This window comes from Chinchilla lanigera, unplaced genomic scaffold (genome assembly GCF_000276665.1).
Source record: "Chinchilla lanigera isolate Chin_1 unplaced genomic scaffold, ChiLan1.0 scaffold00055, whole genome shotgun sequence".
In the NCBI taxonomy this organism is placed as follows: Eukaryota; Metazoa; Chordata; class Mammalia; order Rodentia; family Chinchillidae; genus Chinchilla; species Chinchilla lanigera.
The window spans coordinates 10,993,245-11,018,855 of NW_004955456.1; the positions used below are offsets into that span (position 1 = coordinate 10,993,245).

Here is a 25,611-nt window from a genome sequence, read left to right on the forward strand (position 1 = left end):
AGCACCCCCCAAATTCAAACACCCAATCCAAAAAAGGGCAGCTGAGATGAATACACACTTCTCAGATAAGGAGATACAAATGGCAAATAAATACATGAGAAAATGTTCAACATCATTAGTCATTTGAGAAATGCAAACTAAAACAACACTGAGATTACACTTTACCCCAGTAAGAATGGCTAGCATTAAGAAATCAACCAATAACAAATGCTGGCGAAGCTGTGGAGAAATAAGAACCCTTCTCCACTGCTGGTGGGAATGCAGACTGGTGAAAGCACTGTGGAAATCAGTCTGGAGGTTCCTCAGAAAACTAGGTCTAGAGGTCCCATTCAACCCAGCTATTCCCCTTCTGGGTATTTTCCCGGGAGATCTAAAAACATCATATCACAGCGATATATGTGCACCTATGTTCATAGCAGCACAATTTGTAATTGCTAAATTGTGGAAGCAACCCAAATGTCCATCCACCAAGGATTGGATAAGAAAATTGTGGTACTTTTCTACAATGGAATATTACACAGCTATAAAGAAAGATAAACTCGAGGCCTTTATAGGTAAATGGTCACAACTAGAGACCATACTCATAAGTGAAAGAAATCAGATCTGCATGTGCAAGCACTGCATTGTTTTACTAGTGTAAAACCTGAAAGAGTTTCTTTAAACTAGGACGTATGATAGATATTGTGAAATGATAGAAAAGTACTCAAGGGTAAAGGGCAACTGGGATATGGTAAAAGAGAAGGGAAAGAAGGAGAAATTTTGTATGTATGTATGTATGTATATACAGGATAGTTAACATAGTTGATCTACTGTCTTCTATTTCTTTGCTAAAAGAAACAGTTAATGAGTCCTTGACTGATCAATATTGCATGTCTCTATTTATTTTCATGAGAAACCACTTTGAAGATATCAATATGTAATACAACAAGCATTGTTAATTTCCTACCACTTTGTTTGTAACTCTGTATTGTTTATATTGTTCTTTTGCTATTTTGTAAATGGTCGTCTGTCTGTTAATGTTTTCCTCCTTTTATTTTTAAAACAAACCAACAAAAAAGAAATCAAAAGTAGCACTCTCTGATTGGTGCCACCTATGGCTTTGGGAACTGTTGTGCTTCTGTGTCCTGGAATTTTGTAATTAAGAGGTCATGTCTACTTGCCCTGCCGGCTTGCCATACCCTAATCTTCCTCAATACCATAGATTTTGATTTACTCTGTGAAAGATTCTCGAATGATTTACCAAGGGAGTCTTTTTGTATATTTAGAAAAACCAGCAGTCATCTCAAGAGTTAGCAGGATCCACCAAATATTATTTTTAGAAACATCTCAATTACTTTTGGTTTGTTTTTATTAAGCAACCAGTACTATCAGGAGCTTTTGGTAAACACTGCCTAACTGCAAATAAACTTACGTCTTGTGGATAGAAGGAGAACCCAGGCTGGCAAATCTCACTAGGTAAAAGACCTTAATAAATGATAACACTTAGTAGAGTTATGGCCAACCTAAATATCAGCAGAGGAAAGTGAGAGAAGATAAGAATTGAAAAGATAAGGGGAGAAGTAAAACAGTGGAAAACCCCAAGGGTACTGAATAAGGAAAAACAAGAAGATAGGAATTTTTAAACAGAAATTTAAAATGGCAACTTAAAAAAATAAAGGAGAAACAATGTGCATAGTATACATCATCTCTAATATAGTGAATAAATTTCAAATAATAAATTTCAAATAAAACTCAAACTTCACTTCCTTAGTCATAGTAGCCACAAACAACTGTGTATGTGGCTGGTGGCTTTGGAAAGAACACAGGTTTGGAAATGTGCATTGTCACAGAGTGTTCTACTGGACAGTGCTAAGTGGAGAAAGAAGGCTTTCCTGCTGGTTTTCATGAATACCATAGTAACCACAGTACCATATAAATTATACCTGCTTTATTTCACTGGAAGTTGGGAACACAAATATAATCCTATTACAAAAGTACATAAAATTCCTGTGTTGCTAAATTTTGTGTCTGGTTTCCAATTTCATATTGTTTAAAAGCACCCAAAATTATGGTTGCCATACCAAAAAAAAAAAAAAAAAAAAAAAATGGCGAAGAAGATGCCCTGTTCTGCTTTGGATTTTATAGTTTACTATTCACTTTGGTACCTGGCTGGGGTGGGGGTGCAGTATCAGAAAGCTATTCAAATGGAATATCCATTCAGTTACTGCTAATAGAAGGGTCTGATATAGGCCTCAGTCCCAGAGTAGGATCCTTGAGAGCAGAGGTCTCATTAGTAAGGAGCAGCACTCCCACTCTAAGTCAGCTGGAATATGACTTCTAAGAGCAATAAAACAAGGCATACAAGCATGGACTAGACTACTTAAGAAAGATACTTGGTGTTACTGTTACTTGAAATTTCTCATTTTGTATTAAGAAATACATATTGATTTGTTTCTGTAATTAAATTAAAATTTTCTATACAGCAGAGCTTCTTCTCTATATCCCTTAAAGCAAAAAGCATAGTGCTAGGTAAAAAGAAAGTGAGCAATAAGGTGTAATAGAGAAATATCAGTGCAATGATTCTGCACTATTATTCATCTCGGCCATTTTTCTGACTTTTTTTTTGGTATTATCTCATACAAAAAGCGTGTAAAGACTTGGAGACATGAGGCCTATAGATCCTAATGCTGGCTCTAAGAATGTTTGCAAAGCTGCCTACAATCATCACATATACAATATGGATGTCATCAGGGGATTTTTGAAGACATTATTTTGAAAAGATGGTGGCAAAAGAAACCAGTTTGCAGAAAGCCTTTTGAGTATGACTTCAGAATAAGCCTCCTAGAATCAACCCATAGATCTCACTAGAACTTCCTCTGTACTGAGGTTTGACTCAGTTAGGCTGACTCTGCAACCCAGAGCACTGAGGTGCTCTGAGACATCACTGAGAGAAGGCAAAATAGGCACAAGTTTTTAAAGTGGATTTTTTTCCTCCTCATGGCTAGATGATTTTTATTAATGTCATTTTGAATAAGTTTACTCATATAGTTGATTATGTAATGGCCATGTGATTGGATCAAAATTGGAGGCGAAATGCAGGTTTTCTGATAATCTGATGCTATTACAGTTCCTATTTCAGCTTAAAAGATTCCTCCTACCTTTTAGGTATTTAATATCCTTATAGTCTACTAGACAATTCTTTATTCCATTTCTATATCATAATTAATCTGTACAGGACCATATCAAACATAATACTCATGTATTTGTGTATATACAGGAAATAAGAAAAACATGCGAAATATGTTAGCTTATATGATAAACTTTCTAATTTTTCCTTATTTCCTGTATATACTCCAACTTAAGAAATAGGCCTATCTACAAAAATATCCAACATTTGTTTTCCAATAATTTTAGATCATGCAAAATCACTACTGCATTGTACAGAATAAATTAAATTATTCTAATGGGAAATAATAAGGAACTCAAAGAGAAAGCATATGTATTTCATATATGTGAAGATCACATAATAAAAACATGAGCTTTGGGGATAGACAAGATTCAGTTCAAACCCCAACACAGCCAGTAAGCAATGAGGGTTTATATGGGTGTTAGCACAAATTAAAGAAGATAAACTCAAGGTTTTTATAGGTAAATGGATGCAAATAGAGACCATACTCATAAGTGAAATAAATTAGACTCACATGCGTAAACACGATATTTTCTCCCTAGTGTAAGAAACTGAAGGAGTAAATAAGATCTAAAAGGGTACAATAGATACTGTGAAAGGGAAAGAAACTGCTCAAAAAGAAAGAACAACTGGGACGGGGTAAAGGAGAAAGAAGAAAGGGGGAAAATATACATATACATATAGGTTTTATATACACACACACACACACGATAGCTAAGATAACTGTACTACCAATTTTATTAATTCTTTGAAAGGAACAGTTAGTGCTTATATTGCTTGATCAATTTTGCATGCCTGTATCTAGTAATCTGAGCTACTACTTTGAAGATAAAAATATAATAACCATTGTTAATTTCCTATCATCTTGTTTTGAAATTCTCTATCTTTTCATTGTTTTTTATTCTCTTTAAAATTAAAAGAAAAGGTATTATGAACTTTAAAAAAAAGTACCTTCCAGTAGGGCAATCTATTCTTTACCTGCCATCTCAATCCTTTGCCGTCATGCAGTGAAAAAGTTCTACAACTGTGTACAGTAACCCTATACATGTGCGCATGTGTGTCAGTGTGTATTTGACTTTGGACAAATCTCTCTTCAAGGACTTCATCTCTAAAGTGGATACAATACCACTTGTACCTCATTAGATAATGGGCAGATTTAATAGAAGATAAAGTATTTCTCTTGGAGCCTAAAGAGTTAGGATCAGCTACCTAGGAAATGTCAGTTGTCACCCCTATCATTCTCCCTGGTTATTCTTCTATATGGTTAATATATCTGAAATTAGGTATCAAGAATGGATTATACTTTGAGTTGGAAAGCAATATTAACTATAACTACTACTAGGAGTGTAGCTCAGTAGGAGAGTACTTGCCTAGTATGTGCTAGGCCCAGGGTTCTATCCATATCACTGCAAAAATAAAAAAGAAATGAGTATTTCTAGGATTTAGCCACAGGCTAGGGTCTATATAACAAAAGTTGGATACTGACATACCACTTTATTGTTAAGCTCCATGTATGTCACACTGCATTGCACAATACTAATCATATAACCTGTATCTTCTCTGTTCCATCTCTCTTTAAATTGATTGCTGGTTGTAGCCACAGAGTGTAGTACACAGGATACTAGTTTTAAATTTCACTTCATAAATTCCATCTGGGAAAGCTTTTAAATCTGTCCAGTGACTACAGTGAATAAATAGAATCTAACCCACATAAACCCCAAACCTAGCCACTCCCATGATATTCAGTCATTTTTCCTCTGGAAACAAACCTGAAATCTTTTTTCCTAAATTAAAAACTCATTTTAAAGAAAAGTAGTGTTAAACTACTTTATAAACATAATAAACCACACTTAAATCTTGGTTTAAATAAATATCTCCTGCCTACAGCTATCGGATTCCACAAGTGCATTTTTAAGTTTGCCAGCAAAACAGAGTATTTATTCTGACCATAGCTGGTTTTTTGTGGCTTTATGTTCTCTCCAGTTTCTTACTGACATTTAAAGAAAGGGGGAAGTAAGTCCAGGAACATGTTACAGATTTATTCAGTAGACAAAAACACTTGAAAAGATCACCACTGCATCACTGCAAGGCCAATATGGGCCTTAAGACAATAATACCAAATGGTACTGTGTTTGCCTCTTCCTATTCTTTAGTGATTGATGTGCAAAGTAGTTTGAAAAATGAGCAAATTACCTAGCAAGAGTTAAAGACTCTGCATTCCCTCAGAGGCCTCGCCAGCTTTTCAAAATAGATTGTGACTTACATTTGATCCATTAAGAACTTGGCAAGAATTGGAGGAGGAGTGTCTTGATAATTTTATGAATAATCACATCAACTAGTTATTCAATGTAGACAGTGAAGATAAAAAGGATCTTTGGTAGCATAAGAAAATTAGAAGTAGAAATTACCCAGCCCCCCTGGTGAAGATGCCCTCCTTATCAACACACTGTCCTTTGGTCACCAGCCATTATGACTCCTAAGAAAGACGTTTCCTTGAAGAAATCAGCAGTGCCCTCCATCTCCAAGCCTGCTGCCAAGCCAGCAGTAGGGACTCCTCCAGCCAAGGCTGAGCCAGCTGTACCCCAGGCTCCTGTGAAAATGCAGGAGCCCTCCTGTGCATCTCTTCAAAGCAATGGAGTTTAACAAGGACCATCTGGAGGAGTTTAAAGAAGCCTGTGAGTTGTTCAATCAAGTAAGTGATGGCAAAATTCTATACATCCCGTGTGAGGTTGTGATGAGAGCCCTAGGTCAGAATCCCATCAGCCATGCGGTACTCAAGGCCCTGGAAACACAAGAGTGATGAAATGAAGTCTAAGTGTGTGGATTTTGAGACATTACTGTTCAGGTTCCAGGCAGTAGCCACGAACTGGGATCAAGACACATATGAAGCTTACTTGGGGAGGCTTGGGTGTTTGACAGTTTAGGAAACAGCAAGGCCATGGGCACAGAGCTCAGACACATCCTCATAACCCTGGGAGAGAAGATAATTGAGGAAGAGGTGCAGACTGTTCTGGTAGGACACAAGGACCTCTTCAAAGCAATGGAGTTTAACAAGGACCTCAAGAGCTAAATCAACTATGAGGCCTCTCTGAAGCACACCCTAAGCATCTATGCTCTCCAGATCCCATGGGGCCAGACACTTGTCCTACACCCCCATAGGCAGAGGCATGAGGAGGGCACCTGTTGTTTCCAAATAAAGGCATGGTTCCTTCAGAAAAAGGCGGAGTAATTATTGCAAATTCCAAATTCAACTGCCAATATCTAAAATATACAGGTCTAGATCAGAGATTTCATGCTGAATAATATTTATGTTAGAGCTGAGAAACAACCATACAAGGGGTGCAAGAAGGTCCGAGCTGAAAGAGGAGTCTTACTTTCACAGTAGAACCCACCCTATACCCATGTTGGCCGTAATATCCAAAGACTACAAAACTTATTTCTCATACATAAAACCCTTTCTATTATTCATAAAAGAGTATTCCTAAATTCAACATATAGATTTAGAAAAAGCCTTAATTTTTACTAATCATTTCTTGAGGTCTAAATATTCCATTTCTATGGTAGCAGGCTTAATTATTGTCATATATTCTAAAAATATGATGAAAAAATTCAGCTAGTGGTAAGGTAAGTTGGTAGGGTTTTCCAACAGATAATTTGCTAATACAGGTTTAAGAAAATAAAGATATATATTCCCTTTCACCAAAAAAGTCCTAAATAAAAATAAATATAACACTACTCTGCATTCTTCATCACAAAGTGATTATTTCAGTGAAAAATGGGGAACAACTTAAAAGTCCAACAGCAAGGAACAGGCAAAATAAACTATATGGTAAGATATTTGTCTACTTTTTAGCCAGCTATTTAATAAATTACCCATTTACTGATATTTAAAGATGTGCAAGAGAGTAACTTTTTAAAAGTTCAGAACAATATGCACTGATTGATTTTGTTTTTGCTATTTTGTGCACATGTTTAAAGTGACTTGAAAGATTTAAATCGAGGTATCACTGAGTGGTGAAACTATGACTTTTATTCTTTTAGATTATCTGTATCAATTAACTTTTTTATAAGGGATATATATATTGATTTTTCAGTTAAGAATTTTTTAGTTAAAAAGTGTTTTGATAAACACCTCAGGTTTCATTTTATTCCTGCTTACATTTAACAAAAGTTTTGCAAACCATTACATTTGCAAGGTGTAATATACCACTGAATATACCTCAGAATCACTAATACAATACCTATGGCTCACATATAAATTAATTATTTAATCAAAAATTCTCTCTGAATATCTTAGTCAACTACTGTTCCATGCCAGGGGAGATGAAATACAGGTATTTCTCTGTCCTTTAGGATTTCACTATCTATGGGAGAAAAGCAAACAATAATTACTTATGGACTCAAGGATAGAGGTTCTATTGGGCTATAGGGGTTAAAGAACTAGATATTAAAGAGTCTGGTGGGAGGACAAAGAGTGGTGAACTTTACAAACATAGGAAACCACATGTGTTATATAATGGAGGCACACTAGCATAGGAAGTGAGGGGATAGCAAACAGCTGGGACTAAGGGAAATGTATGCAAATTCTTGTAACGCTCGTAAAAGAGACAAAAGAGTAAAGAGAAAAGGTCTAAAGGGTCATGTAAGAAATACTAAAATGTCTGGAAATCTTCTGGACAAGGTTATGACTGTGTATCATCAAAGACGTAAGAATCATCTTTCCTCCCTCCATGTTTTAACATTAGACTGTGAGTATGCTATGCCTCTAGCCTTGATATTCTCCTGTACACAAGTTCCATATAGCAAACATTATATTGACAGTTTATTTATTACATGCTCCTCCCAGTTTAATATCTCCATCAAATTTTAGATGTCCTACTTTAAGCTTTTTATCTAATCTTTTACCCTATTTTACTATGGAAAATAAAGTCTGAGTTACCATCATCCTGTGGTCTCCATCCCACATTTCCACACCGAAAAGTTGGAGAAGTTGCCTTAGGATTCCTCAAATCCTCCCTATCTCTCACTTCTTCACTTAACTTATTCTTCTGTGACAGCATATCACCATATTTTGATTACATCATACAAAGTCTCCTGACTCTACCATTTTATCATTCATGTGCCAATATTGTCACTAGGAGTAATGTTATCCCAAAACTCCATCTACCCGCTGAGCCCTGGAGCCAAAAAAGCCTCATGGCTTCTTCTCACTACCCACTACACAGAAGTCCAATTTGACATCTTCAGGAGGTTTCCTTTGGCTTCTTCACATCATACCTTGGCTCATACCTATATTAAAGTTACTGCATAGTACAAAGACATAGCATTGGGATACAAATCAATAAAAAGTAGCTCCTTCATAAGAGCACTACACTATACAAGAACATATATCCCTAAGTGTGTATCTCTCTGAGCTCTTTGAGGATTAGAATTCTTAGGTATTCAATACATCTGATTGCACGAATGATTTTTAGAAGTCAAGTAAAATAAATTAGTGGTCATTTTACATGGCATGTACAAATAAAAATGTAGATAGTTTTAAATAGGATATAAAGGCAAAACTCACCTATGCTATGATTTTTATTACATATTTCTTAAGAACCTCAACACTCAGCACAGCCACTCTTGAACACAGTAGTATGAAGTTATCAACTCTTATGAGAATATAATATAAAGATAATATCCTAATTGCTTACCAATATACTATCACAGAGAAACATGATAAAAAAGAAATGCAATACTCCTGAATTTATATCAAGTAAAGAATTAGTTTAACTTTCAATTACCAGAGGTTTCATTTTACAGAATGTTCTAATCAGATGTCCCAATAACTGAGCTCTCCCTCTTGTTCATTTATTTTCCCATTTTTAATTATTGCCTGCTGCTTCTGAGTTTTAACAAAAATGTCAGACTAATTGCTAAAAGCCAACAGCTTCCATTTGCTTATGAACAGAATTTAGGGTTGAATAATCTATCAAAGTTGTACATACTTTAATGACAAGATGATGATAATTACAGTTATATTCATCACTCTAATAGCTAACATTTAAATTGTACTTATGTAATATGTCCAAGTCCCAGGGTGTCTTTATATATTTTGTCTCACTTAATATGCAGAGCCTTTTAGGGGATGTCATATCTTACCACAACTTTACATACAGGGAAGCTGAGGTAATGGGAAGCTAAATAACTCACTACAGGTTACATGGACAATAAGGGGCTCAGCTGAGGTGACAGTGTAAAGCCCATCTTCCCAACATTCTTAACATATCAGTTGAGATCTCTCCTTTAAGATACCAAGAGGGAAGCTGGACAGATGAAGAATAATTCACTCAGGAGTATTGTGCTCATTATTCCCCCACACATAAAAGAATATGCCAAATTCATGTTTTGTCATGAAGTTGAGTACTAAAATTTCATCAGAAAGCATAGTGTATTTTTAAATGAATAAGTTTACAAAGGTTTATTAGTATATTTGTCTGTTGGATAACACAACGGTAAACAACACTGACCAGCAACAATGTGAGTCACCAATATAACTCATGTTTACAATTTGAAGCTTTTCAATCACATTTAAAAATGTACAATGGCAGAGAGATGTTAAAATTAATTTTAATGGTATATTTTATTTAATCTCAAGTATCAAAAATATTATTTCAAATGTAATCAACATGTATTATTAAAGGAATAGTGTACATTCTTGCTTTCATAGTAAAGCTCCAAAATGTACTGTACATTTTACATTTGTAACACATCACAATAAGGACTCATCGTATCTCAAATGTTCAACAGCTACATGTGGAAAGTGGCTATAATACTGAATTTCTAAAGAATTTATCCTATTGTACAGTTAAACATACAAAGATGGCTGTTCACAAACTTCCTTCAAAAATTTTGCCCCATAGATAACTATCTTCCTTAAAATTAGAATGAGTAAGAATGTACCTAACTGCAGATATGACAAATATTAACTGCTAACTCAAATGTGCTACTTGGCAGGGTGAATAGTTGAAAACATACAATCACAGTGGGTCCAAATTTTCTTAGCTGCAGACTTATCACCTAATTCCTCTGTGGAGCCAAACATGAGGTTTGAAGAAAGAACTGTGAAGTAAAAATATGTTGCTGCTTCTTAGAAAACATGCTGTGGTATAACTCAAATTGTCTTTATTTCTCAATGTAGTTATATATATAGAATACAGTTGAGTCTGGTCATCTTACCCTGACATTTTCTTCTGTTAAAAGCCAATTTCACCCTAAATTCCCAGTCTGAATTTCCTCTCTCAGCAGTCAATTTGATTCTATCACCACTAGATTGGTCAGAGGTGGGTAAGGTATAAGCGGCAGGGGTAGGGGCTCCCATGGATAGCAGATTGTTTTCCCTTTATGTTTCATTTACTCATAATTAATTACATGTTAGCCTAGCACTCTGTAATCTGGAAAACATGAACATTTAATTTAAAAAAGTTTTCCCTCTCCACTTAAAAAGTAGTGATGATATCTAGTATACACAGAATGTAACCTATGCTTTATAATTATACAATTTAGTCAGTAAAAGCAATCCTTAGTGACTTCACCATCTCCGATCCCTCTAAAAAGGCAGAAGATCGGGGAAAGATAACATCAACACAAAAGCCATGCAACAAAAATTTTGAAGGAAAAAGATCAAGCATATTCTTTGGGGATTACTCTAGACAACACAGCAAAGAATTATAGCATATAAACTGAGGCTACATACACACTCTAATAAAATCCAGGGCCTGATTTATGGAAGCATTCTGTCTTGTGCTTGCTTCCATAGAAAGCTGTGACTCAGTGTGTAGAACCTTAGCATAGAAACTGCACATCTCTCCTGCAGCATGAAAAGGAGGGGTTGATGGGAGCTGCTATGTCTTTCAGTGACATAGCAGTAGATGCAAGGGCATGGAAGGAAGGGAGACATGGATGGTACAAACATCATACATGAACTGTTCCCCTTTAAAATCAGAAATAATCAGATTTCATTTGTTCATTCACAGGTACAACTTACAAAGGGTTCTCCTAACCCCCACTCTATGTCACTACCAAGGGAATACTATACATAGCAATAGAAAGCAAGGCAGAGAGTACAGAGAACCAAAACCACAGTTTTCCAAAAGTGGAAGAGTTTAAAGGAGCTTCAAAATTTGCAAATAAAACAAGAAAGTCAACAGCAAATGGAAAGGCAGCCTTGATGCTATGTATCCCATGATTATGCCCAATGTTACTTTATTATTCAAAAAATAGAAGAAGGCAGAGTTGGGAGAGAAGAGAGCTGAGCCGTACAATTGACCCTGGCATTATTACTACATAAAGCCAATAATACCTCCCCCAAAAGATGTTTTGTTGTTATACACAGCAAAGCAGTGAGCCTAGCTATGAACCCACCCCACTCACATACAGTGACATCAGGGGTTTACACTCATCTCTTTGTAAGCCAGCCCTGGGAATCAGCATACATGCCAGGATAGTGCTTAACATTTTATTTTCTTAAACTAATATGATGAACCTAAATTTCAATACCTTGATATGAAACGTTTTAAGTTCCACAAGAGTTCATAAAAATGAGTGTGTTCCTATAATTAGTGCTCCACTATTCCTGCTAAAATAATTGCGTAATGTTTCAGATTATTAAACTAGCCTCTGAGGATACTGCAGATCAACATTAATGCAATGTGTCTCCAACTAAAATACGGGCTGAATGCTGTAAGAAGAGTGTAGATTTCTCTCAGCTGCTTTAGCAGGCTCACTTTACAGCAAACCTGCAACTGGAAAGAGCCACAGGACTGCCAATAAACAGCTCATTTCTGAGTCAATGATGGTTTACAAGAATTGGTAAAGACTTCATGCAGAATATAGAGGTGTCACTGGTAAGCGTGGACTAAAACAGATTCTCCCAAAGAAAGTTCCAGAACAAGATTGTGAAATAGAACTAAACAGTGCCATCTGGTGCGAGAAAAAGAGGGAAAAATATCAGTGGTGGAACTGTAAGGCAGTGTGCTTCATTTTAAACCTTTACTGAGATGAGAAGGAGTACTTTACTTTTTTTCAGAGAAATACTCCCGTGTTTCATGCATAATTATTTTTTTACACATGGAAAATGAGTTTTTTATGAAAACATAAAAACATTACTAAGTATTCCATAAGTATAAACTGTCACCAGATGAACTACATAAACTATTACCACTCCTGTACCACACTTGTTTTAGTAGGCATTTTTAAAATCTTACTGCCAATCTTTGTCATGTTAATTTCTCTTTAGCTTACCACACTATTTCACTAAGTATCTGCTCTTTTATGCATAAAAAATAACACTTTTCATGTAAAATTCTTCCAATCTTTATAATTTATGATGTCTTTTTTTTGGGGGGGGGTGAGTGTTGGGTGGCTACCAATAGTGTTACACATTTTATTGAATGCATACTCTGTGCAATCCAAAAACTACTCACCATTTGCCAATAAGAAACACAACAGAAAGAAACAGAAACCCTACCAATAACTGATAAGGGTATCAATTATTAACTTAATTTTTATAGAATTTCTGATAGGAAATTGCAACTTTGTTAAAATCATAAATACTTTATAGCCCAGTCTTTCAAATGCTCTAATAAAATTCTTTAGGCTTTACAATAATACCAACTTACAAACTGGAAAACCAAACAACAATTAGGTAACTAAGGTATCTGGGAATAAAAAATGCTATTTCCACTATTAACATGTAGGAGAGTAAATTTCTAGATTCTTTTATACTGTAATTGTCTATGCCACAAACAGTTTTTGATACTGGAATCATAAAGACAGAAAATACTCAAGAGATCACTTTGACCTGAGGAGGTAACACATCAAGAACATCATCATTACAAAATTATAAGCACATACATACACGTAAAATTACCTCAAGGCAGTCAGAGTGGTGCACAATTGTAATCCTAGCTACTGCAGAGCCTGAGGCAGGAGGGTCTCAAATTCAAGGCCAGCCTGGGCAACTTAGTGAATCCGACATTAAAAGAAAAAAAAGAAGGGTGATATGGGAGAGGGAGACTGAGGATGTAGTTCAGTTGTACAGTCCTTTTGGATTCAGTCCCTAGGATTGTGAAAAAAAGAAAAAACAACCCAGGACTGTTTGCATTTACTTGTCCTACCATAATGGAAGTAAATGATGCAATAAGTCCTAGGACTATACAGGAGAGGGAAAAATAACCCTTACTGGCAGGCTTTATGATTCATGCTTCATGTCTAATAGTGTAAGCTAGTACCACTAACCTTGCTGGAATCCATATGATCCATATGCATTTTATAGCTACAGCATTACTCCAGAGAGGAAGCTAAAATCTTTAAGCAAGGGATCTAGAGTGAAAACATAAAATCAGGTCAATATTCCCCTAGTTTAGGATAACTGAAATAATACTGGATATAAATTATGACTGATGAAGAATAAAAATACTGAAATTAGCAAATTTTACAGATAGCACATTTGAAAGAGGGAGGATGAGCTTTTTTTATTCCCTTCTCCACAAACCCTTTGCATTAGACAGCCACACAGACAGCTTTCCTCTTCAATAGCCTGTAGATGGTGCTACTAACCTGTTTTTCTTTCACATGAAAATTTTTTGCAGTTTTCTCTAGAGGAAGCTAATTTATATATTTCATTCTTCATCAAGATTGGGAGGGTGGAAATTATACTACTTTCTCATTGATCACTCTGTATGTATACATGGATTATATTCTTTAGCAAACTAAAAAGTCTTAATTTAAAACTTCTGTATAAACTTAATATTAAAAAAATCAAAGAAGTATAGCTACTACTGAATGAAATAATTGAGGTTAAAAAGAAAAAGCTGTGGAGATCACCTCATCTTGTGTTCTTTCACTTCCACATATACTCTTAACAGCTGAGAACAGATCTGGTCCAGAACATAGAAATGGGGCTCCAGGTCATTCAAACTCCATTAGAGAATACCCACTCCATCAAAGCCAACAGCTGGGCCAACAAAGCAATTTATGCAAACCCAGTGTACCATTTTCTTTTCCTAAGCCCTTCTCTACAGACAATAGCCAGTGAGTTTCTAGGATGGCACTGAAGTCACCAAGCTTCTTTGTGTGAGAAGGAATTAGAACCCAGACCTACTAATGAACCAAGATGCCCTTTTTAAAAGGCCATGAAATCCTCTTATCAAAAATGCAGTTCCTTTGCAAAAATGGCTACTAGTTAACATTGTTTGAATATCACATACTGCAGTTTGCTATAGCAAAGAGGATCTGAAATAAGTACATTTGTTTTTAAAGAATCACCTTTTTGTACAGTTTGCTTTAGCTCCAAAGCAGTAAGACCATCTCTTTTCTTGTCCATTTTTTAATTAATAAACTTTATTTTTAGTTTTAGGTTCTCAGCAAAATTAAACAGAAAGTACAGTTCCCACTACTCCCTGTCCCCACACAAACCTCTATCAACATCCTTGGCCTCCACAATCAATGGGCAATGACACACCATCACCCCATTTTATACTAGGGTTAGCTCGGTGTTGTACATTCTATGTGTTTTGACAAATGAATAATGATGTGTGCACCACTGTAGCAGTTTCACTGCTTTGAAACTTTTCTCTGGCCTATTCATCCTTCTTACACCTCCTCACAGCCACTGTCTTTGGGTTGTTTTTTTTCCCCCAGCCTCCACAGTTTTGCCTTTTCTAAGACGTTTGATTTTCCACAACCTCCTTCTCTCTCTACATGTGCGCACGCGCGTACACACACACATACACACATGCACACACACTCTATTGTGATTTCTTTGACAGTGAAATTATATTTGGATATTTGTGCCTCTGTGTCCAAAAAGAATGGATACGACACGTATTATGCACTGATGAAAACTAATTACTATAATTAATTAATTCAGATCAATACCTCAAGTAATTCTCCCTCAAATCACTTTCATATGAAATACACAGTAAGTTAATTTGACTGCAACTGGTACAAACTATGAGGTAAAACAAACCTCTCCTTTAATTTCCATGTGTCAGCTACTGTGTCTCAGCAAGGAGAAATTAAGATAGTGATACTAGTTTTGCTGATTGGCATTGGAATTCATGCTAGAAAAACATACCTCTCAAATATACTGGGAAGCCCTGTTTTCTACCTAATCTGCGATTCCTAGACCTCTGGAATCAGACTCATAGGTCCAGGTAACATCTGCTGTCAAGGTTTATGGATGATTGCAATGTTGCTACCTCAGCATTTCAAGGACCAAAGGACTGAAGAGAAGAAAAAGTAAGAAAATGTAGTAAGTCATGTAGTAAAGTAGTAAAAAATGTAGTAAAATGTAGTAGTCAGAGTACGGCAGAGAAAGAAGAAAAATAAGGTAGAAAAAAAATCAAGGCTTCTCTTCTGATTGTAACATAACATTGACTTTGACCACAGATAACTCCTGTCCAGACTAATATTGCTTTCACTTTGTCTGATATAATATTCTGTGTTACAATTAATGTAAAATTAAAATATATTTAAAAAAAAAAACTATCAGGTTTTCCTGGGGATGATGGCACATGGCTATAATTCTAGTACTCTGGGAGGTTGTGGCAGGAGACCCCCAAGTTTGAGCCCAGCCTGGACAATTTAGCAACTTAGTGAGAGCCTTTCTTAAATTTAAAACAAAACAAAACAAACAAAACATTAACAAGGGTTGGGGATGTAATGGGAAGGCCCTAGGTTCAATCCCCAATACCGCACACATATGCGCACAGACAACCATACACATAAAACCTATTAGGTTTTAACTGTTCCAGCCAAACAAAATAGTACTTCCATCTTGTCACTGCTGAAAATTTATCTTGTATTTCCTGTTGCACTGAATGTTAAATGCAAACTTGTAATTTGGCTTCAATATCCGCATGCCCTTTCAGCCTCACTCGTACTTACCATACTCCAACCTACAGTGGTCTTCCAAGCTCTTAAAAGCCATGAGGGCTTTCTGGGCATGGCCCAGCATCTGCCATGCTACTCTAACTCTCAACTTAACCTATTCTACCTGCTGAAAGTTTGATTTGAGAAAAGATTTTAAACTGTGTCAGGCACTTCCACTTTCCCACTCACAGTCATCTCTCCTATTCTTTCAAATTATATAATTATCAAATTATATAAATATGACATATTTGTATTATCTGGGCTTCCCCCACAAAACTGTGAATTCCATTACTGTAGGAACAGTGTTTGTAGTTTTCAACACTGTACATCCAGCTCGTAGCATGTCACTTGCCTCAGAGATAACACAACACCTTTTAGGAGTCATGAAAAGACGGACAGAGGGAGACAGAAAGAGATAGGGGAAAAGAGCTATTAAAGATTAAAGGTAGACTGTGTTCAAAGAAAAGAAGAAAAGGCAGGAAACTAATTGTACAATGAAGATTATACCATTATACAAATCTTGGAACTATTAGAATTCAAAGGGTAACTGGCTCTATTCCTTCATTAAACATTCCTACCAATGTTTACTCTGGCTGTTGGTCTCAGCCAAGAGTTCAGTCATAACAAGATGACTAGTCAGTCTATCTATACTTTGACTTCTATTTGCAATCCTGTCAATTGTCAACAACTACCAAAAGTGTCAGTAGAAAGCCAGGTGTGGTGACACATGCCTATAATCCCAGCACTCAGGAGGCTGAGGCAGTTAAGAAAGATTCCTGCCAGATAAGGTCAGCTTAGGCTACACAGTGAATTCAAGGCCAGCCTCAACTACACAGCAAGACCGTGTTTCAAAAAAAAAAAAAACAAAAAAAACAATAACAGTGTCAGTAGGTACAAGGGTATAAGATATTGACACTAAAGTTACCTTCAAATTTCCCATAAAATTACCAAACAGCAATAACATCCATAAGCACACATAGTATTGATGCTATAATTCTTATCTTTTATAACCTTCATAATTTAGCCAGAGGAATAAGCCACCTGATTCCTTAATATATCACTCTACAGTTTACTAAGTACTTTCCTTTCTCTCTCTCTCACTCAGTTTACAAACATTCGTTATATTATTCCTGCCAAATACCATAAGATGAATGTATATTGTATTAATGTTTCTGTTACTGGGACAAAATACCGCATAATCAAAACTTAAAGGAGAAAAAGTTTCTTTTGATTTATAGTTTCAGGTTCCTGTCCATGGTCTGCTGGTTTCAAGACAAAAATATAGCAGAAGCACAGGACAGAGGAAAACTGCCAACCACGTGGCAGCTGAGAAACAGGACAGTAGAAAGAAAGCCAAAGAGAGAGGAAGGGGCCTGGGACAAGAATACACCCCTCGGGGTCATGCGCTGGGCAACCACCTCCAACCAGGCTCCAACTCCTAACAGTGCATTCAGCTAAAAACCCATCCATGAATGAATCCACTAATGACTTCAGCCCTCTTAATCCTATCACCTTCCAATCCTCCACCTTAGAACACAACAGCCTTGGGAGGGATACCTGATGCAGTATTATATGTTACTTGCTTTGATCCTTGTATAACCCTCACAAGGTAAAATGGACAAATCAAGGGAGGAAAAAAGGTTCAGAGTTACTTATTTATGTAACATCGAAAGAAATTATACAGTTGAAATCATAAGACAGTTGAAATTATACAGCTGAGATTATAAAACAGCTTTCCAAATTTCTCATAATCCTTTCTGGTGTTCCAATTCCTCACCTACAACTCATATCTCCTGTAACACTAATTTTTCAGAGCATACCAAATAAACATAGTTTAAAAAAATCCTCGCTTACCTGTCATAACTTGTGTCTGTTCTCCATCGAAATAGATCTAAAATAGTGATAATAGCCTCCTGTTGTAATATAAATGATCCTTTCTTGTTTTTGTTTTTCCATTTTTTCATACATCTATACTTCTAACAACAACTGGATATAAAATTCCCTCATTAAAAGTCTCTACTTTCTTAAATCTTCTCAATTTTGGTTGTACTACTTCTACCAAGTAATACTCAATATTGGCCAATCTTTCCAGGGATTCTAAGGTTCCAAACAAACTTATCATCCTAGAGCCACACAGGTCTTGCTCCACATTGCCTTCCAAAGTGTGGAATTCTCTCATTTAAAGAGTCTTCCTTTTCTAAATTTCATGTATATACATCATAACCAGCACAATTTGGATCACACACATTATACTCATGCAAACATATGCACAGTCATTGACATTACCAGAGATGTTTGCTGCCTAAAACCTTTGCCTGTTTGGTCATAACATTTACCTAAATGAAATGTAATATTTTTAATAATAGATGTATTAAGATTATGACTTGGCATACCATACAATTCACCCCTTCAAACTATGAAACTCAACAATTTTTAGACCTTTCTAAGCAAGGTGATAGAATAGGAGGACACCCAATCATGTTGCCCCACAACAGCAAGAATTCTGCACATATCCCACACAGACTCTTAGTGGGAACCTTCAGATTTAAGTAAGAGACTGAGAGTCACAGTGGAGCCCCAACCTAGGGAGGGTGGTTTTGACAGTATAGATCTATATACAACATGGCAGATCCACCAACTGTGCTTTGAAGTTCAAACCTATACATTGCTTCATATTCATAAGGGTTGGATTTTAGCCCCATTTAGCTTTAAGGTTAAAACTAAAATCATTTGTTAAAGGTCCAAGAGGAATCATGCACATTGATGTTTTGGCAAATAGGCTCTTCTGTCTGGTGTCTGGTGACTGGTCTTGGTAGTGTTCTTTAAAGCTATACTGATAACCAGGCTTGCAGCTATCCTCAGCTGTGGCCCAGTATACAGTACCTCATGCATCAACACAGAGGAAAATGAGCCCCTGTGAACCACTGAGACAGGCCTGTCAGCCATTCCCAGGAGATGCCAAAGCGACTATGTATCAGCTCCAGGCTCTCTATATGCTACAGTATGGGAGTAACTCTCTCAGAGAACTGTTGGGAGACACTCCTATATACAACACTGAGATTTGCTTGCTGGCCTCCAACTTACAGTACATCTTGGAAGGATCCTGTCTTAACTCTTACACCTTTCTACCACTGTCAGGGAACTGCCCCACTAATGCAAAGAATGCTGGGAGAAGCACTTGTTTGAGTCATCCAGACAGGTTTGCTGCATTTTGTCCCACTGTAGGACCCAAGGGGTCCCAATTTGGCTCCAACTCTTCACTGTCATAGTCCTATGTTGTATTACCTGTTCAGGGAACTTCTGTGAGACAGGATTTTTGCCCTCTGTCCCACAGCAGTTCCATAAAATACTCTGAATACCAGCCACATGTGATATATAAGCAATTTTGCGTACATAGAGAACTACCAAGAATTTTGTCCATTGATATCAATAGGCTGGACTTGCCCATGTAAGTCCCAAAGAAGATTCTAAATTAGCTGAAAAGTTCAGTTTCAGCCCTTCCTACGTGTGGAATAGAAGTTGGATAATATATTCAAAGTGCTGAAAGAAAGAAAAAAAATATGCCAACTATGAATATCATATGTAGCAAAATTCTCCTTCAAAAATGAAGGTAAGACGAGTTACAAAGCTAAAAAGAAGTTGCCAGAGTTCATCATTATAATATGTATCTTATAATTCTTCAAGTTGATAGGACACTAATGAGTAATATGAAATATGTACAAATATGAAACATAATATAAAAGTAAGTAGAGTAAACCCACTGTATCTGTACCTACTATAGCTTTGGCTTTTTGTTTTTGTTTTTGTTTTTTTTCTGGTACTGGGAATCAAACTCATGACCTTGCGCTTGCCAGGCAGGCGCTGTGCCACTGAGCTAAATCCCCAACCCCTATTATAGCTTTCGATTCAACCAAATGCACATCAAAACTATTAAAAGAAAAACATTATGCCTGTACTGAATATGTACAGATATGTTAATATTGACATGGTTATTTAGACAACAGTGTAACATCTATATATACATAGCATTTATAGTTCATTGGGTATTGTAAGTAACTAGAGATGTTTTAAAATATATAGAAAGGTGACTATTATATGCGAGAACAACATTTTCTTTTGAGGACATGAGTATCCACAGAATTGGCTACCCAAGGAGAGTCCTGAAGCAAATTCCCAGTAGATGTTGAGAAAAAACAGTATGTAGGCACATCAAGAATACTTCAATAGTATAATCATGGGCCTAAACAAAATATTTTTAATTCAAAATTAAAAGAACAAAACTACTTAAAGCTATTAGTAACTATAATAATTTGTTAGAAAAATGGCATAAAGATGTAAATTGTGACAACTAAAATCAAACTGTGGGTGGAAGAAGATTTAACACAGCAGGTTGTTCTTTAATGTGGGTCAAATTTAAGTAGCAATCCATTTAAAATAAAGTGCTATAACTACAGGATGATTTTTGTAAGCCTGTTGTAGCCACAAAGCAAAAGCCTATAAGAAATACACTAAACTTGAAAAACAAAGCAAATGCTAATGAAGAAAAATCAATTGCAAAGAAGACAGTAAGAGGAAAAAGGAAGAAAGAATTCACCCAAGCAAGTGCAAAGCTACATAGTATCCTTTAACTTATAAATACCTTAAATATAAATGGATTAAACAGCCCCACTAAAAGATATAAAACCTGCCAAATGGATTTTCTAAAAATCCAACTGTGTACTGCACATACATGACTCATTTCCCATATAAGGTTACATACAGACTAAAAATGATGGGATGGAAAATGTACTCTATGCAAACAGAAACTAAAAGAATAGTAGCCATGCTTAATAGACTTTAAGTCAAAAACTGTAAAAAAGAGACAGGGTGATCATATAATCATAAAGGTGCTATTTCTACAACAGGATATAAACTTTGTAAATATATATATTGCAAACCAACACTGGATACCTAAGGCAGATATTAATAATACTAAAGACAGACTGTAATACGATAACATTCAAGGAGCTCAAGACAGGAACTGACAGATTATCCACAAAGAAAAATCAACAAAGAAACATTGCATTTAAACTGCACTCAGACCAAATAGACTTGATACACATTTACAGAGCATTTATAGAACCCCACTGGTACAGAACACACATTCTTTTCAAATGCGCATGTAGCATTCCCCAGGAGAGATCACAATTTAGGTCACAAAATAAGTTTTCATAAGTCTAAGAAGATCAAAATGATATCTAGTATTTTTTTCACAATAGTATAAAAAAAAAGAAATCAATAAAGGAGGAACTTCAGAAACTTTGCAAACACATAGAAATTAAGCATGCCCTTGAACAACAAAGGGGTCAGTAAAGAAAAAGGAAACCAAAACATTTAAGACAAATGAAAATTAAAATACAACATACAAAAACCTATGGGATAAAGAAAAAAAAATTCTATGAGGGAAGCCTACAGCAACAAATGTCTACCTCAAGGAGAAATTTTCAAACAAACTTTCTACCTCAAGCAATTAAAAAAACAAGAACTAAACCAGAATTAGCATAAAGATTTTTAGTACATTCAGATGGTTGTACTATACACAATTTAACTTTATATTTTATTACTCAAAATGAAACCCCATACTCATTAGCAGTCACTCCCCAGTCCTCCATCTATCTGCCTCAGACCTAAGTAACCACAAATCTACTTTCTATCTCTATAATTTGCCTGTTATGCATGTTTGCTACAAATACTCAAACAATATATGGTCTTTTATGAATGGCTTTTCATTCACCCAGTGTATTTTTTAAAGATCTCTTGACCTGACTTCCTAAGGACTACACCTGGAGTGATAAGGCCATAAACATACATAACAATTACAGGGAAAGCTAGATGAAAAGAGAATACATGATAAGCAGGTATAAATGCTGAATCCCACAGTCCTACAGTTCTTCCACAGTACTACTCCACCACTGTTTAGAACAAAGTACTCACCTTCAAGGGTCTTAGTCTGGGGAAAATCCAAGGACATAAATAATACATATACACAGTAGCTAGAAAGGTCAAAGGGGAGCTGCAATGAGGTCATCAAGCAGCTGTTTCAATAGTTTTTCTTTTTTAAGGGATCATGGGTTTCGGTATAAAACTCAGATGCAGGGATCTCTATTTAACTGAAAAAATGTCTCTATTGAAACATTTAGTAAGAGTAAAAGATACCAATTTTCATAGAAAGGTTTAGTTCTTTTGTTTTATGACAAACCTAGCTACAGAAATAGTCTCTGCAAAGTCTTCTGAAATTCCAAAAAGGCAAGTGGATGGAATGTTAATTAAACATTTCATTAATGTTTGCTATACAATGAGACTCTTCATTTCAGTGAGGTCAAATTTATGATACGCAGAGTTAGAATTTTATGTGCTCTATGTATACTTTATAGTACATTGGGGCACCTCATAAAATTCAATTTACCATACATTTATGCCCTTTTTTAAAGGACTTGGATCATAATTTAAGTTTTTAAGTGATTAGAAAGGTTTATAATTTTTGCCTCTTTGCTTTTATGACCCACTATGAGAAAAACTTAGTTGATGCCAAGACCTTGGTCAAAAACATTACTTTACTCCCCACAATTATACTGTCTCTTTGGGAAAATATACTTCAATTTAAAAGATGATCTCCAGGAACATATTATATAAAAATGGCAGCTCTCATTATACAGGTTCTTCTCAATGACTTTATTGTTCGTGATAAGCATAGTTTTTATTGTAGTTTTCATTTCTTCAATCAAATCATAGACTCTGAGGCCAATGGATCCTATTTCTTTAATTGTTTAAGGATACACTATACATAGTAAGTGCTAATGAAATGGATTTCCAGTTTCAGTGAAGAAAAAACACAAAAATAGGAACAGATGTAGTGCTCTTATTAGAAGGCAAAAAATTAGGGCATCACTCAATTGTGTAGGGAATCCAGAGTCTCTGATCAATCTTGTGGGAAAATCTGTTCAATTACTCAATATCCTCAAAGCGCCTTCCTCAAATGAGCACGTTCAGGGGCTCAATCCATTTTCACTGCAAGATGCCAGATGAACTGTTCTAACATCTAATTCTTTTTATAAAGCAGAAAATGTTTCTCAAGCTCTTTATGGCTGATTGAACTAATTTACTGTGGAACAGGCAGCAGCCTATCTTTAGATAAATGCTAATCAGGATGTTAGTGCTCTCTTAGGTCTGACTGCCACTATTATACTGAAAGGGAAGGTCAACAGCTAATAAACCCAGTTAACAAACCATTCCGAACTTCACTTTAGTCTAACATTCTTCAAAGTTGCAGTCATTAAATCCATAGATTATTAAAGGCTCCACTCCTGTTTTCAGCGCAAACTAAGACAAACTTTTAGTACGGTCATTAATTGAATTAACACTGTCTAATCCAATTTTATAGAGTGTAAACCAAGTTATAGACAAGGGTTAGGTCTTCTCAAATGCCCTCATGATAAGCCAGTTGGGGCAGAGACATCCAGTGTGAAGCCTGGGCTGGAAAGAGACAGGAAACATGTCCTGTCATGTTAATGGCTTGTTTTCCTGTCCCTGCCCTCTCTCCCGTTCTGTCTTAAAAATCTTTCAACAAGTAAAAGAAAGGCATTTTGTGTCTTCTAGAGGATAGTTTTACACTGTAGAAAAGCCAAGTGGAAAAACAGAAAGGCCATTTGTATCACAGTCCCACACAATCCAGGACAACAATGCAGTCTCAGACAAGCAGAAGTGGGATTCCTTTCTGCTGGATATGACCAGGATAATTAGCTTACCCCAAGACCCCTGAGAGACTAGGTCCTGCTATGATAATCAAAGGGCTGTCAAAACATTCCAAATCCAGACCAAAAGGTTCTAAATCAAATTTGGAAAGTAAGAAATGTTTCATTATTATACAGTAGAATTTTGGGTACAACAGATGGGCAGCAAACTGACTTAACCTATAGTTTATGGCAAACGCTAAGTTCTCACTCTTTTATCCTTAAGTACAAGACAAGGGTAGTCCGTGTTTATTTCCTAGTTATCAGTTTTCCCTTCTCAGTTAGACAAAGTATATAGTGAACTACTTACTTCATGGGATGCCTGTTGTATTTTCTGCTTTGCCTCTCTGTGAGTACCACAATGAGCAGCCTCCAGAGGCATTTGGGTCCACCCCCCTCTCCCCGGTATCGAGAATCGAACTCACAACCTTCCGCTTGCTGCTGAGCTAAATCCCCAGCCCCTCCACAGAGGCATTTGGAAAATCTTGATTTTTTACAATAGCAATCTGGCCTGATTATCCAAACTCACTATATTAATTAATATGTTCTAGTTACATTATCATCAGAAGGTTAATTTGAAATCAGTCTGAATATTACCAGGAAATATGATAAAAGTAGGTAAGAATTAGATTACGCAGCATATGTTCCAACACCATATAACTGAACATACAATTCAATGGTTTCATTAAACACCCTCATCAGTGTAATTACAGGAGTCAGGTAAGCAGGTTCTTTCTCAACAACAAGTGAATTCTGTGTATCTAGACCAATCATGGAGGTGACTAATTCAAGTGTGAGAATACAATACCACTTGAGGCAAATGGGGAAAACCTGCTACAGACGATCTTATACCTACAAGGGCTTCCCAGATGTGTATCTCTGAAGGTAGATCCCTGGAACTCTTGCAATCTAAAGCATTGTAAAATGATACATGGCCTGTATGGCAAAATACATTTCATACGTGGCCCTCTACACAAAATATCTGCTGACTTCCTATTCAAATTCATGCATTGTTTTTCTAAATATTTTACCAATGCACTATACAGCTGAATAATTACCACAAAGTATTTTCTTCACTTTTAAATTTTAAAACTTAATTTTAACAATTATACTACCTTTTTGGAATATTTGCATTTATGGAACAGTGGAAGTTACTACAGCATTTCAGCTTAAGTAGCTTTTGGATATACTCCAATTTAACAAATGTTTATTGAGCTCTGCCCATGTACCATAAGTTTAAGTTTGAATAAAATATAACCTTTAGGTTATAAACAAGCATAAACAAGGGGTTTAAATTCCCCAATAATCTGAAAAGGGGGGAGAAAGCCCTTAAAAATACCACTTTACAGACAAAAATATACTACGTATATTTGAGAATATGGAAAAGAAGTATTCATGGAGAGAACAAAGGATTTACTATATGCTGGATAGTGCTTGAAACGCTTTATATTAGAAAATTCAATACAATCCCTGCATTATTTTGCAGATGAGGAAAATGAGACACAGAAAGTAAAACAGCGTACGTGTCCAAAGTTGCATAGCTGGGTTGAGATTCCAGCCCTGTCTGTCGAGCACCAGTGTCCTGTTCTGTACCACAAAGTTACGTGCCATTGCACAAAGAAGACCCAAGAAAGGCAGCTGGTGTGAGAAATACTCATTAGCCCTATTTAGCTAGCAGACAGGGTTGGGAGTAACTGAACAGAAAGCTGGAGTTAAGGGCATACTACTACAGATACTGAATATCAAACACAGAAGTCA

General features: G+C 36.0%; 1 protein-coding gene and 1 pseudogene across 5 annotated transcripts in view; one reads left to right on the forward strand and one right to left on the reverse strand.

Moving 5' to 3' along the window:
- The window catches only part of Auts2 (autism susceptibility candidate 2), a gene marked incomplete in the record, with an annotated part of 1,123,237 nt that overhangs the window by 698,720 nt on the left and 398,906 nt on the right, over window positions 1-25,611 (reverse strand).
- Window positions 5,636-6,236, forward strand: LOC102029265 (annotated as a pseudogene).